This window comes from Sarcophilus harrisii, chromosome 1 (assembly GCF_902635505.1).
Source record: "Sarcophilus harrisii chromosome 1, mSarHar1.11, whole genome shotgun sequence".
Taxonomy (NCBI): domain Eukaryota; kingdom Metazoa; phylum Chordata; class Mammalia; order Dasyuromorphia; family Dasyuridae; genus Sarcophilus; species Sarcophilus harrisii.
The window spans coordinates 84,487,230-84,501,358 of NC_045426.1; the positions used below are offsets into that span (position 1 = coordinate 84,487,230).

At 41.6% G+C, this 14,129-nt stretch overlaps 1 protein-coding gene across 2 annotated transcripts in view; it reads right to left on the bottom strand.

The window, feature by feature from the left end:
- The window catches only part of RNF123 (ring finger protein 123), a 114,276-nt gene extending 106,338 nt beyond the window's left edge, over positions 1-7,938 (bottom strand). For both annotated transcript variants that reach the window (XM_031959084.1, XM_031959087.1), the window contains exon 1: positions 7,795-7,938. The gene's annotated coding sequence lies outside the window, so the exon portion shown is untranslated. The remainder of the gene's footprint in view (positions 1-7,794) is intronic.
- Positions 7,939-14,129: the final 6,191 nt, after the last annotated feature.

Consider the following 14,129-nt stretch of genomic DNA (forward strand, 5'->3'; position numbering starts at 1 on the left):
TCTCCCTGAAAAATAAGGCTGTTCTGCTGGTAGTTGATTCTTGATTGTAGTCCAAGCTCCTTTACTTTTTAGAATATCACATTCCAGGACCTTCAATCCTTTAAAGTAGAAGCTACCAGATAATTCTGATTGTGGCTTCTTGATATCTGAATTCTTTCTATTTGCAGTATTTTCTCCTTGATCTGATTATTCTGGAATTTAGCTACAATATTCCTTGGAGTTTTCATTTCAGGGTCTCTTTCAGGAGATGATTGATAGATTTTCAGTGACTATTTTACCCTCTGGTTCTAGGATATCAGGGAAATTTTCCTTGATGATTTTTTGAAAATGTTGTCCAGGCTATTTTTTCATCATGGCTTTCAGACAGTCCAATAATTCTTAGATTTTCTCCCCTGGATCTATTTTTCCAGATCAGTTGCTTTTCCAGTGAGGTATTTTACATTTTCTTCTATTTTTTTCTTTTCTTCTTCTTCTTCTTTTTTTTTTTTTTGTTTTGTTTTGTTTGACTGATTCTTGATGTTCATTAAGTCATTTATTTCCATTTGTACAATTCTAATTTTTATTGAATTATTTTCTTCAATTAGCTTTTTTACCTCCTTTTGCATTTGGTCAATTGTATTTTTAAAGAAGTTGTTTTGTTCATTGGGTTTTTTTTTTTTCCCCATTTCACCAATTCTATTTTTTTTTAAAAGAGTTGTTTTCTTTTTCAATTTTGCCAAATCTATTTTTTTAGGTTGTTTTCTTCAGCATAGTTTTTTCCATTTCACCAAATTTATTTTTTAAGGAGTTGTATTCTTCAAGTCAATTTCTGTTTTCTTTTCCAAACTCTCTTGCAAAGCTCTTATCTCTTTTCCCTATTTTTCTTCTCTCTTTTAAGTTCCTTCTTGAACTCTTCCAAGAGAGCCTTTTGAGATAGAGACCAGTTCATATCCCTCACAGAGGGATTTTGTTTTTACTGTCTTCTTCTTGGATTGTATGCTGTTTTTCTCTGTCTCCACAGTAACTCTCTGTGGTCAGAGTTCTTTTTGCTTTTTTGCTCATTTTTAAAGGTTGAGGTCTACTCATAGGGCACAAGGAATATTGTCCTGAGCTTTCTCTATAGGGTAACAGGGGTTTCTCATCGACTTTGCTGAGGCCAGTGATGCTGCAGGCTTCCCCTTTGTGCTGGGTGGGCCTGGCCAAGTCCCAGCTGTTATGTTGGGTTTCAAGGGCTCACTATTTGCTTTCTGTAGTTGCATTAAAGGTCTTACAGCTTAATCAGCTAATTCACTGATCTTCTGAAGCAGGTCAGAATAGCCAATACTGCTTTATTTTGGCCAAGAGCCTCTCACTAGATTACTCTCGCTGAGCCTCCAAGATCTCCAAGTACCACATTTCCCCCTACCTAATTGAGACAGATCTTTTCTGAAGTCCTTCCAAGATATCTTATGCTAGAAAATTATTATACTCCAAATGTCTGTCTGCCACTCTAAAATCCATTCAAATGCTTGATTTAGTGTTATGAGGGAAGTCAGAAAGAGTTATGGCAAAGTCTTGTCTACTCTCCATCATCTTGGCTCCCAGAAATAGCACTGTCCTCTCCCTCCCCTCCCCCCCTCCCTGTGGCAATTGAGGCTAAGTGACTTGCTCAGTTATACAGCTAGCAAGCATTGGTGTCTAAGGCTGGATTTTAACTCAAGTCCTTCTGATTAGATAGGTAGATCAGATAGAGTCCACCAGTACTCTAGTATGCTATTTAGCTGCACCAAAAAATAGTACTTTTTTTTTTTTGGGGGGGGGGGAGAGGCGAGGAACCTGACCTAATTAGGGTTAAGGGACTTAGCCAGGGTCACAAGCTAGGAAGTGCTAAGTGTCTGAAGTCAAATTTGAACTCAGGTACTCCTGACTTCAGGACTGGTGCTCTACCCACTGTGCCATGTAGCTGCCCTATAAAAATAGTACTTTTAAAGGGCATTTCCCCACCTTTGCTTTTCAGGGTTTAAAATCGAAATGAATATTGAATTTTACCAAAGCCTTATTTCATATGGATTTTTGTTTTGATTTGGTTTTTGGTTAACATGATTCATCGTGTTAATTTTTCTCATTGCTAAACCATTTAATCTTAACCAAAGTGAATAATTTTGAATAAATTTTTTTGCTAGAATTTTATTTTAAAATTTTATATCAATATTTGCTGATACTGACATATATTGTTTTATTATTCCTTTGTTTGAGTATCAAGAACATAACAATCTCATATAAGGAGTTTTATAAAGATCTTATTTTTCAATTAGTTAGAATAATTTTATAGCTTAAGTATTAATTGCTCCTTATACATTAAATATTCTTTACTTATATGCCTGAATGGGAACTTCTTTCCCAGTTAGTATTTCATTTATGACTTCTTTCTTAGACTGGATAGTTGAAACGGTAACTATGTATCCAAATGGCAAATTATACTGCCTCCATTCTTTGCTTCCTTTGATTAGCACATTCAAGAAAAGACTGTTGATCATTCTGGACTTTGTCTTCTCTCTACAAGCCATTTCTTGAAATCCAACTTATTATGCAATGGTCTCCAACAAGGCACTTTTTTCTTTTTTTTTTCTTCATCTTCCATCAGTGGCATTCTTTGGATTCTATTCCATCATTATTATGCCAGAGTGTGATATCTTGTTAACTTTCCCCATTAGATTATATATTCTTTGGGGGCACAGACTGTCCTTTTCTTATTTGTATCTCCAGTGCTTGGCCCAGTTCCTAACACAGAGAAGGCATTTAATAAATGTTTACTTTACTATACTGTATTCTGGGAGAGACAAGGTGGTCCATAAAACCCCAGACTTGGAGATAGTCACATCCAATGCCATTTCCACTACCTCACATTGAGTCTCTTTCCCAAAAACATCTCATTCTGACTTTTCTTCAAATTGTGAGGTAAAATAGTAGTTAGCTGTATGGTTAGTTTTTTTTTTTTTTTTAAATAAATGATCCAGAGATTTAAATAAAGAAAAAAAGATCATTTCTTTCATCCAAGATATAATAATAGGAGTTGGAGCTGAAAAACACTTCAGAAAACATCCTATTCTAAATTTGTCTTAAAGGTGAGGAAATTGGAAGGTTTGCATTTTACAGCAATGCAAACAAAATATCTGTGTATTGTGATTCTCTGCCTGGGTGAAAGAAATGGGCTATAATAGGAATGCTTAACCTACAGATCATGAACTTGTTTGTTGAAGTTACTTGTTTGAAAGTAGTTTGATAACTGTTTCAACATATCTGATTTCCTCTGCAATGTTCTGTATTTTGTTTGATGTCCTTTTAAAATATGATTCTGAGAAGGGGTCCAAAGGAGTCACCAAATTACCAAAGGAATCTATGAGATAAACCCAAAAAAGGCTGAGAAGCTCTAGGCTAAGAAATGCTATTCTTGTAACTCCAGTAACTCTTACTATTTTGTCAGCCAAAAAGTAGATGAAAGACAAGAAGTCAGGAAGATCCTGGAATTCCTGTTAGAAATCCATCCATTTAACCCACTCCCAGAGGACTCCCAGAGGACTAAGATTAATTAGAAGGGAAGAAATCATAAATAAGCAGAAAAATTTTGGCAGATTCAAGAGAGGATTCCTAGTAGGAAAAGTCCAAATACTAATGTGTGCTACATTCCAGTACAAGTGTCCTGAGCTCAGAAGAAATTATCAAGAACTCATTTTCTGCTCCATGTCACGTGAAAATCTCTTATTGATGCACTCATCTGGGTATAGTAGCTTTTTAGAGAAGCAAAGAAAAACATAAGTGCCAGTGGGCCAGGGGTGTTGAGGATCCTAAGAACTTAAGACTTGTTTCTTCCCTACTTTCTAGTAAGGAAAAACAAGTAAGAACAGGACACCATCTAGACAAGGAGAATACAGAGATCAGCTCAATCTATTCCAGATAAGCTCGACCAGAAATAGGAACTTCCCAGCACATTAAAACCTGTTTAAATACCAAATTGTTTCTCCTAACTTATCTTGTCTCCTCAAATAGAATACAAGACTATTTTCAATTTCTATCTCCCCCAAGTACACACTGTAGGTATTTGATAAATATGTGTTGACTCTAATCTGCTTGACAAGTATGGGCAATAGCAGCAGTGCTTGGGTTGCTGTAAGTTTCAAAATAACATATTAGTGCCTGCTACCAATGAACAGTCATTGAGAACTCCTAAATGCTAGAGGCAGCAAAGAAAAGGAGTGACTACCAAATTAATATAAAGAACTTAACCTGGCATATAAGATCCTCCCAAATCTGGCCTTAATATATTTTTCCATTTTTCACTACTACCCTACACATCAGTCCAAAGCCATTCTTAAGCCTGGTTCTAAGCCAAGAGGTTGCCCATACATCTCCTTCAAGGCCCAATTCAGGGCTATCTCTTCTATGGCATTTTCCCTGATTCCTTAGCAAGAAAAATCTCTCCCTTTTTTGAATCGGTTCAATCTTACCTATGCACTAAATCATGATCTAGAAAAAGACTAGATCCACAATTTTATTGCCAAAGTGGACTCCCAGAGGAGAAAATTGTCTCCCCAATACAAGCCAGTATCTTTTCTGCAACTCTGAATCTTAGAGAGTGTAAGGGCTTGAAAATTAGTTAACTTGCTCATACTTTTATAACCAGTATGTGTCAGAAGCAAAATGTGAACCCAGACTACAAAGCCATGCTCCTTATTTAACTTGTGATTTAACTTGTATCATAGGAGGAAGCTAAGTGGCATAATGGATAGAATACCAGACTTGGAGCCAAGTCTTTTTAACTTGTGTATTAATATTTTAACTTAAGTGGTTACCCTAGCGTACTCCCTAAGTTTGCTTCCTCCATGTGCACTTCAAATATTTAAAGACAGTAGAGCTGATTCTGAAGCTTCTCTCCTATAAGTTCTAATCTCTTTAGCCAGTCTTCCAAGGCAGCTTTTCTAGGGATCTTCTCCAAAAGATTTTCAGCTATAGCATTAATGTCGCCAATTTCCTTTTCAGAGATAATAATGAGAAATCTCCCAGTCCTTGCAGGAAGGGAGTCTTTTGGCAGTTTTCAATTAATTATTATAAAGTTAACCACCAAAAATTAATATCTAATAATCAATGAAAAAATTGGACCATATAAAACTTTAAACTTAAAAGACCATCTAGAAACTATTTTTTGGGGGGGGTTGTTTTTTATGTATATCCATTCCATTCCAAAAGACTTGTGATGAAAAGTACCATCTGCATTGAGAAAGAGGATCATGGAGACTGAATGTATATGAAAGCATAGTTTTTCACCTTTTCATTATTGTTGTTTGCTTGGTTTTTTTTTCTTTCTCATGTTTTATTTTTCCCTTTTGATATGATTTTTCTTGCTTAGCATAACAAATGTGGAAATATGTTTAGAAGAATTTACATTCAGATCTGACTTATATCAGATTACTTGCCATCTTGGAGCAGAGGAGAGAGGGAGAAAATTTGGGAACATCAAATTTTGCAAACGTGAATGGTGAAAACTATCTTTGTATTATTTGGAAAAATAAGATACTATTAAGGGGGGAAAAAAGTATATCCATTAATTTTAGCCAAATAGAAACAATAAAATATTGTCTCTTCACAATCTCTTCTTATATATATACATTTGCTAAGTATTTGTCTTGATCCTGTTCATTTTACATCAGAGTTTCACTGAGTCAATTTTACAACCTCCCTACCAACCAATCCAACCACCATCCTGGAAGTTCCAGGCACAACTGAAAGAAAAAAAATATTTGTGTTGGCAGTTTTAGCTTAATGAAGTCTTGAACAGTGTTAAGTAAGTTCAGGCCTTAGTTTTTCCCACCTACTTTTCTTCAGCACCAGGTGTGTCTTAAACATTACATCTGACAGCGTGGGGCAAAAGACGAACTCCACCCTAAAAAGTATGTGTCCAGCCATGTGTTTGGCTAGAGAATTAATGGTGACATGGCCTAAAAAGCACTTGAGTGTTTATGCCACCACAACACAGCAGGACTTAGAAAGTCGGTGCAGATTATCTCTACTAATCTCTTTAGAGATAGCCTTTGGCTCAAGGCCCTTCTCAAACTCATGGAGTCCCTATTATCACTCTTTATTGCCCAGAAGGTGCAGTTCGGATCAGAGATGAGTCAGACAGGAGGGAAATACTTAGCCCTGGCATAACTTAGCTATTTAACTAAGTTTTATTTGAATCTCTCATTGTCCATGCTTATTAACCAAACAAGTTAGGAAGCCCAGGGCACATTGGAAACTCACTGTCCTGAAACTAGGGCTAAGAGTTAGGATTGGGCCATGAGAAATGGAACAAAAACTTGGAAATCATGATCAGGAAGTTTGGAAGTGGCTTTCCAGGAAAGAACAGAAAAAGAATCAAGAAGGAATAGAGGATAAAGGACTCAAGGTCTGAAGGAAAGAAGCACAGTCCCAGGAAACACTGTAGAAAACTTTGGGTAATATAGTTACAGTGTAAGCCAAAGTATCAAAATCTTTGGTAAGACTCCTGAGTGTCAGTGGAATCAGATAAAAATGTAATTGTGTCATATTTAACAAGATAAATAAAAATACAATGAATAACCATATTTTAAAACTAAGTCAATATGCAGCCTACAGGAATCTTTATACATGGATCTGACCCCAGCTTCTATTTGTTTGACACCGCTGATAAAGGCAATGAAAGATCACTTGGGAAAGGGAGACCACACTGAAGGAAGAAGAAATTGCAAGAGATTTCAGTCGTTTGGACAGCCAGGTAGGCGCGGTGAAAACAGCACTAGGAAGACATGAGTTCAAATGTGACTTCAGACACACACCAGCTGGGTGACCTGGGTAAGTCACTTCACCCCGTTTGCCTCAGTTTCCTCAACTGTAAAATGAGCTGGAGAAGAAAATGGCCAACAGTCCAGTATCTTTGCCAAGAAAACTTCATATGGGATTACAGTGTCAGACACGACTGAAACTACTGAAAAACGGCAAGAATCCTTGGGAGAGATCACAGTGCATGAGGGTGAGGGGACACAAAGGAGCCGGCAAGAGACCCTGTCACAGGGAGGGTGGGGCAGATGCAGAAAGGGCTTCGGGGGCATCACAGGGAAAGCCCAGTTGTGGGCAGAGGTCACTTGCGAGGGCCAGAGCGGAAGGGGGACGGTGAGGGGCGCCGGGGTGGCCATCATCCTGGCTCCAGAGGAGGGCGACTCCTCAGTCCTGTAAGGGGGACAGGAGATGAGGAGGGCTTGGGGGCTTTGGGAGAGGAAATGAAGGTCGTGAGGGTCGCTGTGGAGAATGATGGGCACCCCTTGGGGCCAGACACGAGGTCCCGGCGAGAGGAGGGTCCCAGTGGCCCGCAGGGAGTTTCGGGGGACAAAGAGAGAGGCAGAGGATGTCGGCGAGGAAAGAAGAGGGGGGCACAAGGTGAGGGCTGGGGAGTGACACATGGGGGTACTCCCGGGGGGGGGGGGGACCCTACCGGGGGGGCGGGCAAGTGATAGGAATGGGCAGCGAGGAGGGGATGGGGGGGGAGCTCGGGTGAGAGGTCACCGCGGAGACACAGAGCAGGCGAAGGGGGAGTCCCGGTGCAGGAGGCCCGGGGGCAGGGAGGTCCCGCTGAGCCGACACTGAGAGCGGGAAGGGGAGGGAAGAAGCCCTCCCGAGGAAAGGCGAGGGAAGGGCGACGCCACCCACTTGTCCCCCAGCCGGCGGACTACGGCAGCCTGGCCGGCCTCGGGAGCCCGCAGACCCCGCCTCCCCGACTCCGGGGCCTCCCCGGGTCCCCGCGCCCGTCCCGGCCGCCACACTCACCCCTCGCTTCGGCGCCTCACATAACATCCGCCCGGCCGCTACGGCTACGGCTCCCGGCTCAGGCCAAACCGCAGCCACAAGCGAAGCAAGCGTTGAGCCGCGCGCTCCCGGAGCCACGCCTTCCATCTCTCTTCTACCTCCCGCCACGCCCTCTCGTCCCGGCCCTCCCCAACCTCTTCCCCCGCCCCCAGCCAGTCTCTACTTCCTGTCTCCGAGTCCCGGCAGGAGCCACGCCCTTCCTTACTCCGCTTTGGTCGCAAGCCCAAGTCTCTATTTCGCCTCTTCTGCTTCCCCGCCCCCTTCTCCTAAGCCCCGCCTTCTCCCCGCCCACCCTGCCTGTCGCCTCTCTCCACTGGAGCGCTCTCGCTGTGCCCGCCCCTTCGCTTTCCCGGGAGGCTGAGCCCGCTCCCACACTGTTTCTGGAGGGCTGAGTTAAGAAGCATCTTCCTTTGAGGGTTAGCGGTCAGTCCAGAAATAATTATTAAACGCCTCTTTTGTGTCGGGGGTTCAAAGGAGAGTACCTGCTCTCAAGGAGCTCGGTCTACAGGCGCGCGCCAAGATGGGGACGGAATAAATAAATCAGAGAAAATTAATAGAGCAGGGGGTGATTGTACCTGGCTGCTCCTTCTCCAGAGCACGCCCTACCCGTCGGGCCTCAGGCTTCTGTCCTGCGCCCCTTTCCCCCTACTCTACTCCGCTTGATGATCTCGGCGGCTCCGCGGATTTAATTACCTTCTCTAGGCCGATGACTCTCAGGAACACCCATCCCGACCCAGCCTCCCTGCAGACCCCCAGTCTCACATCTCCAATGCCTTTCAGCCGTCCAGAACTGCATCTGACGTGTGAAACTCAAGCATGTCCCAAAGAAGTCATTACCTTTCCCCTAAACCCGCCCCGATCCCGTCTAACCTATTAATCGCCTCCCAGTCCTTGGTCACGTATGCTCACAACTCTCCACCACCGCCACTTTGCCCGTGCCATCTCCCACCTGGACGCAGGTGCGTCCCCCTGCCTCAAGTCTCTCCCCACGCTAATCCTCCCCTCAGCTGCTAAAGTGACTTCCTAACCCCATTTCAGATAGTTTGGGGTTCTTTAGTCAGCACCAGGAGAAAAGAGGACAAGGGGTATTCTACTAGCTTTTGCTGGTTGCCTGGATGGTAGCTCATAACACGCGGAGTCCCACAGCTCTTGTCAAGAAGCATCCCGTGGGTCTGAGCAGATGCTAACCCGAAAAGCGATCCTGAAGAGGTTAGCCAAGATTAGATACCCAGACAATAGGACGGACTGCTTTTTAAGCCCTTGCTCCCAGTGCCCTGTGGCTGCTCGATTCTTTCTACATCTCAGCCCTTTATTACTTAAACCATTCCCTTACTCTTCTATTCACAAAGTAATAACGTAGCGGGAGGGTGTCCGCAAACTGGATACATTATAACTCATGTGACTTAAACTGAGCCCTCACCGACGCAAGGCAGATCTTTGTTCTGCCTTCATTTATTTCCTATCTCACTCTCCACAAAAGCTATTACAAACTTTCCCTTCCCTGCTCAAATCTGCTACATCTTATCATCCATGCTATCATGCCAGGGAAAGATACTGGCTCTTTACTGAGAAAACTTAAGTCCACTAGATATGAACTCCTCGGGTTCTCTTCTTCTCAATAATAATAGCTAGCATTTATATGGTGCTTTAAAGTTTGGAAAAGGGAGATCGTATTTTGTTATGAGCCAGAACTAGAAACAAGGTGATAACTCAATGGAATTGATAGAAACAACGCTTGTGTTTACACCTTTGAGAGTTCACACATTAGCTCACACATCCAAGTTGGGAGATTTCAGTATTCAGTATAAGATTCACAAGTTTACACCTCCCATAATCCCACTCTCGGAGGAGGAGTCAACCTTTGAGTTTATACCTCTAAAAGAGCATGAAAAGGAGCTGAGTCAGTGGAGTCAGTCACTTTAGAAGATTGACAGAGTGAGAGTTCAGTTGAAAAAGATTGAAAGCCAGAAGTCAGTGAGTTGGGAAGATCGCCAGGAGTCGGAGTTGAGCTAGAGGCAGAAGCTAGCAGAGGGAAAAGACTAGCAACAAGAGCTCTCGGAACCAAGGAAAGCTTACCCGGCTATTTTGGAAGAGACAATAAAAGACTGTACTTAAATCTCTGGCTACGTTTGAGGTGATTATTACTTGGAACTGAAATGAAAGCTGCCTCCAGAAAACCTTCCCAAGAAACCTGCTCCCAGAGAGAACCATCATATTTTAGAAAAAGAAGAGAATTTAATCCTCACAACAACCCCGTGAGGAATGTAGTCCCTTTAAGTTTGTATAACTTTTTGTTGGTGATTTTACATAACTTTACAGGGCTATCTGGTTTCCCTCTCATCGGTTTCACAAAATACTTCACATACAACTACTTTGTATTTGTTTACTTTATGTTTATGCTGTATATATGTATGTATGTATTTGTTATTTTCTTCATTAGATTATAAGCACCTTGAGAACAAGGACTGTCCTTTTTCTTAATTGTATTTCCAATGCTTAGGACAGCACCTGGCACAAAGTAGGCATTTAATATTTATTAAATTGAGTTTAATTTCATTCTTTATCCTTTTATCTTCAGCATCTACCACAGTATTTGATAATAGAATGATTGATTGGTTAGTTGATATTAAAAGCTCTGTAGCTTTAGAGGAAAAAGTTGCCACATTTGGGCCATGACTACACATGCTCCAAAGTGGGAGCCTTCTATTTGTGCTCCTTAGTCATCACAGGTGTCCTTTCCTTTCTTATATGTGTCCTTTCCTCCCTGCTACATTCTCTGTGTGCATGGCTTCCCTTACCTCTGGGGGGGGGGGGAATAAAAAATCATTTTCCATAATTTTTTTTTTTAACTAGGCTGTTTGATTAAATGTCTTTTGCTTTAAACTAATTCACTCTCTGGTTAGCTAGTAAAAGTAAGTACATCAATGGAGGCTTATGAAGTGTGATTTTGAGTGGTTGCTCATCCTTCCTCAGTCTTTAACCCGAGACAACTTTCCAAGGATTTATTTGTGAAGGGAGTACCACAAGTAACACTAAAGTCTTCTTATGAGACTCTTAAAGCCCTGAGGGCCAGAGATCAGGTCTGAATCAACAAATTCATTTACAGAAGCATAGAATACCAGAATCAAGAATCATTCTGTAATACAGAACAATCATAGACTTTTAGGTTGTGGGATCAACATTTTCATCTTACAGATGAGGAAACAAGTCTAGAGGAAGGTAGGGAGAGGTGATTGGTCCAAGGACACATAAATCCAAAGTAGCAGCTCTGGGCCTTGTAATTCCAAATTCAACGAACTTCCCATTGTATCAGTTTACTTTTTTCATTTCCTGCTTCCCTCATCATTTCCCCTAAACCCCAAATGTGTCTCTGTTGACTTATTTCATATCACATTTTGCCTAAAAATCTCTTTTATTCACCTCATTCACCCCCATGCTAAAATTATTTGTAGTCTAATGTTTCTTCTCCTTCATGGGATTGTAAGTTCTTTTACAGCAGGGTCTGTATTTTATCTGTCCTTATAGCCCACTTAGACACCTGCCTGTGATAAGAACTTAATAAATATTCATTAAATTAAACAACATTGAATAGAATTAGCATGAGGGCAGGGAGGAGACGGTCATTCACCTTGTTGAACTAAGATCTGTTGAGTGTCTGTGCATATAGGCTGGGTATGAACGAAGAGAGTCCTTGGGAACAACTCTATCCTCCATCTAGTAGCTGATAAGAGCTTTGACATGGGGTGATGACAAAGGCTTTTGTGCCCTACAATTAGCTGACTCAACTGAGACAGGAAGGATACTCAGTAGGCAAAACAAAGCAAATCAACAAGGATTTATAAAATGTCAGGCACTTTGCTAAATGCTGCAGGTATAAAAAAAGGCAAAAATGGGATCCCTCTCAGATACTTACCACTTCCTATAGCTGTATGACCCTGGGCAAGTCACTTAACCTCAACTGCCTCAAAAAATATATATATCCCTGCTCTCAAAAAGCTCATGGAGAAGAGTAAGTGGATTCAAGATCTATACAGAGAAACTGGAAAAACTGCCTTCCAAATCCTTCAGGTTCTTAATTCTATTTTCTTTTATATTCCCATTTTTCCTATAAAGAAAGAAGATTTGCTCAACTGCAATTTCCTGAAGAAGAGGGAAGAAATTATATCCAGAAATGTTTAGCAACTTGCCTAATCTAGTGGGACTTAGAACTCCAGACTTCCAGTTTTAAGGGGCATTCTCAGGATGCATTTATCTCCCAGAGGAAGCAGAAGGGAGGAGTTGCAGAAAGTGGGGGTGTTTACCTTGTGGAACTTGGAGTGGGGAGACATGATAGTTGTAGGGCTTTTAAGGGAAAGATGAATTGACATTGATGTGGGTGTGGTCCCTTTAAGAATTGACTTACTCCTTTCTTTCTGACTCCCAGCCCCTCCTAGTTGATTCACAAATTCTGTTCCCTTTGAATTCCAATAGAAGATCCGGAACTGTTCAAGCTCTACCTGGATCTGAGCCAACTTGGGGCTACACCCACAGGCCCCTCTAGCTAAATCTCCCATTATAAAAAAAACCACGCTGGGACCCCCTTTTTGCAAAGGTCCCAAACATGCCAACCTTAAGCCTGCCTTGTCAGGACTTTCTGTCCACTGGACACTCTGTCTGGTGCCCTTCTTATCCCTACCTTTGCCCATTTCCTTAACTATGCTTTAACCTTGCTTCCAAACCCTATAATAAACATCTTTTATCAATCTAGCTTTTTGGGCTGATAAATGCTTTTACTGGGGACTTGCGTTGCTACTAGACTTCATTTACCACCGTATCCTTGCGCCAAATCCAGGGGGGTTGCAGGGGAACTCCATTTGACTCCCTGTACCCCAAACCTGCCACTAGACTTCAATTAAACACTAATTTCATTTAGGTACCCCAAATCTAGCCCTCCTCAACATCATTGACTTAAATCTGCAAGGACCAATAGAGAATTTAGCCCAAATCCCTTATTTTACAGATAAGGGAACAGGCCCAGAAAAGTTCAACCACACAGTAAGTAGCAGAACTAGGATTTATAGCCAGAATTTCTGTCTCCAAACAACTTTCCATCCTCCATGCTGTCTCTCATTTGTTGTGCTCTTAAAAGAGGAAGAATGGAGTAGAAGTAGCGGGGAGACAGACTGGATCATCATAAGGAATGTTGTGCCACAGTCTCCTCTAACTTCTGCCTCAGTTTCCTAAATTGTTCTGCCTCAGTTCCTTGAATTGTTCTGCCTCAATCCCCCGATTGCAAACCCCCCTTTTCTGCTCATTAGAACTGAGATAATTAGGGCTATGGTGATCTGGCATTCCAAAAGAGAAAACTCCAGATGTCCTATCTCAGCTACCTAATTGATATCTCTAAGTCCCAGACTTCCTGACTCTAGTTGGATACCTCCTAAGTCTTCCCAATTAGTAAGAATTTATGGTCCTACCCCCCAAACTGTCAGAACTGGATTGATGATCCCTTCTTGGAGATCATCAGAGTTTGGACTCCAACCCCCCTGCCTTGGACTCTACCCTGATAGCTTTAGAGCCATGTGTATATATATTTCATAGGAAACTCACATTCCCTGTTGGATGCTTTGAGACATCAGCCCTGGGGGCAACATGTCCCCAGCACAATCTCTCCCTCTCAAATAAAATATTAAAAATTCTCTAATCTCTATCTTGCCTCAGTTTCTCTGGCATTACAGGAAAAGAATCCTAATAAAATTGTCCTGGATTGATTCATAAAGAAATGTGTTGTTGTTGTTAATGAATGGTCATGAATAATCAGAAAAAAAATTTTTAATTGTCCTGGAAAGGACTGTCTCAATAGATAGTAAGTTCTAGGGCAGCTAGGAGGCACAGAGATTAGAGTGTCTCATCTTGGAGTCAGGAAGACCTGAATTCAAATCTAATTTCAGACATTTATTATCTATGTGACACTGGACAAGTCACTTACTCCAGGTTTTCTCAGTTTCTTCACCTGTAAAATGAGCTAGAGAAGGAAATGGCAAATTACTCCAGTATTTTTGCCAAGAAAACCCTAAATGGGGTCTTGAAGATGGACAAGCCTGAAAAGACTGAACAAGCAATGTAAATAATAGAGGGGGAAAAAAATCAGTTAGTAATCATTCTCTGTTCCCATTTCCACACTAGCAGGAACTGATAGAAAAGCCATACTTCCAGTATTGCCTCACAGAAAAACTTCACTATAATCCCATGATCCCATTTCTCAGTAAAGCTGATATTGCCATCTGCTAGAGATGTCATTTACAGCAGGAGCATCT